The sequence below is a fragment of the Palaemon carinicauda genome, chromosome 4 (genome assembly GCF_036898095.1).
Source record: "Palaemon carinicauda isolate YSFRI2023 chromosome 4, ASM3689809v2, whole genome shotgun sequence".
NCBI lineage: Eukaryota > Metazoa > Arthropoda > Malacostraca > Decapoda > Palaemonidae > Palaemon > Palaemon carinicauda.
In genome coordinates, this window is record NC_090728.1 from 81,351,595 (window position 1) to 81,354,344 (window position 2,750).

Here is a 2,750-nt window from a genome sequence, read left to right on the forward strand (position 1 = left end):
GTAGTTGCCACCTCGCTCAAAGTCTTGATGGCTAGTCTTCTAGCTTCGCCGAAAAATAATCCCTAATAAATAGCGTAAGATTTGTAGTGTCGGAAAAAATTATAGTTCTGGTCAGGGCAATGACTTATACTGTAGTGTTCCATACTGTACTGTAGCCTTGCCCTGTCCAGTACAGTACGTCATGTGCACATGTACTATACACTTACTGATATGTACTCATTTAATTACAACCTACTAATACTGTGATGGAAACCAAGTAAATACAATATTAGGCAGTACTTAGTGTGTTAATCATCCGAGCGTAGACAACAGACAATGAGATGTTAGATTAGGTTAAGAGTTATCCCAACAGAGGGCAGTAAATATTTGCGAAATTGCGCTTTTCGCGCCTGTCTCTGTTACCTAACCCTCGTAAAGAGTAGGGGCTGACGGCACTACAATAAGTTACAATACAGTACTGTAACATTAATTATGGCTGATTAGCAAATTGCTAGTGGTAGTGCAATGAAGCGCAAGATTAGTGGTGACAGTGGTAGCGTAAAGAAATTACAAGCCATTATCAAGAAACTAGATAGCGGTGAGACGGCAAATATTGCGCGTGCATATCAAGTAAATCGTTCTACAATTGGCCTTATCCATAAGGCAACAACAAGTTATCCGCAGACAGAGAATTATCCCAGGTGTTGGCTAACTCGTGTCCCTTCATCATATCTCCGTCACCACAAGAAAATTGTTTAAAAACACAATTAACGGTATTTAATTGTTTTCTTTACCTAATATTTACAGTACAATGCACTAGAATATATATTACACTGCAATGTGTAATGTAGATGAGAGAGAGAGAGAGAGAGAGAGAGAGAGAGAGAGAGAGAGAGAGAGAGAGAGAGAGAGAGAGAGAGAGAGAGAGAGAGAGAGAGAGAGAGAGAGCATATGTAAAAGTACAGGTACGCAATGTTTTATCATGATAATCTTTTCGTAATTACAGCAAAGTAAACCATTTCATACTCTAAATCAAATATACAATACTTAATTTGTTGAGCTCTACCGGTCTACTTTACCTAGCAGTACATTACAATATTAATTTACCAACGAATATTTCAGTATTGTACACTATTACATCAGAAAAGGTTTAAAAACGTAAGTTAGTCTACGGCATTTCATCGTTTACTTTACCTAATACTTACAATAAATACCTCCCATAAGAACGGTTAATTTGCAACAGAAAAAGCTCAAATTCACTGAAACCATATTATTAACTAAAGGAGAAACTAATTTTTTTCTATTAGAAAGGTGACCTATCCGAAACTACAATTTTACCGCTCAGAATTAGCCTGAGTAAGGGAAATTTTTTTTTCTTTACAGATATCATAGAACAAAAACCTTTCATGGCTTAGAATTTAAATACCAATTTATAGACAATGATTTTGAATTACTTTTACTTTTACGATTAGCCTACAGACAACAAAAACTCTGGCCGCAAATTCTGAGCACATTCAGGCATGAGTGAACGATGAGAGAACGTCTACTAAGAATGATATATTTTGACACGGGATTTCTAAAATGACCACCAGAAATTGAACGAAAACATATGAACTGCGACCAGGCTCAATGCTCAAGTTAGTGGTTGGAATTTAAAAAAAAAAAAAAAAAAAACATGCAAAATTTAAAATATACGTTCACCTCAGAAAATCTAATACTCGGCCTCGACCCTGGTATGCATGTATATTATTTATCAACTTACTGTAGTTATGCAATGTGAAATGCAGATGAGAGAGAGAGAGAGAGAGAGAGAGAGAGAGAGAGAGAGAGAGAGAGAGAGAGAGAGAGAGAGAGAGAGAGAGAGAGAGAGCATATGTAGAAGTACAGGTACACAACGTTTCATTATGATAATCTTTTCGTAAATACAGCAAAGTAAACCATTTCATACTCTATATCAATATATGATATTTACTTTGTTGTACCCTACCGGTATCCTTTACCTAGCAGTATATTAAAATATTAATTTACAAACGAATATTTCAGTATTGTACACTATTATATCAGAAATGGTTTAAAAATGTAAGTTAGTGTAGGGCATTTTATCGTTTGATTCAACTAGTACTTACAATAAATACCCACCAAGGAGAACAGTTTATTTGCAACAGAAAAAAAAAAACTTAAATTCACTGAAAAAAATATCATTAACTAAAGGAGAAACCCTTTTTTTCTATTAGAAAGATGACCCGTCCGAAACTATAATTTTACTGCTCAGAATTAGCCCAGGTTCATAGGGAAATTTTCATTTTTTTTTACAGATATCACAGAACAAAAACCTTTCATGGCTTAGAATTTAAATACCATTTTATAGACAATGATTTTTAATTACTTTTACTTTTACGATTAGCCTACAGACAACAAAAACTCTGGCCGCAAATTCTGAGCACATTCAGGCATGAGTGAACGATGAGAGAACGTCTACTAAGAATGATATATTTTGACAAGGGATTTCTAAAATGACCACCAGACATTGAACGAAAACATGTGAACTGTGACCAGGCTCAATGCCCAAGTTAGGGTAATTTTGTATATTATTACATCGTGTGACTACGCACAAGAAATATATGATTTCCTATAGCAAATAACGAGATTTAACCGATTTTGATGACCATTTCAATCGCAAACAAACAGATCAACCAATTCGGTTAGTTATAAGTTGACGAATTGGTTGAAAAGTAGTTGGAATACTAGGATACATTGAGATGTAATAATAT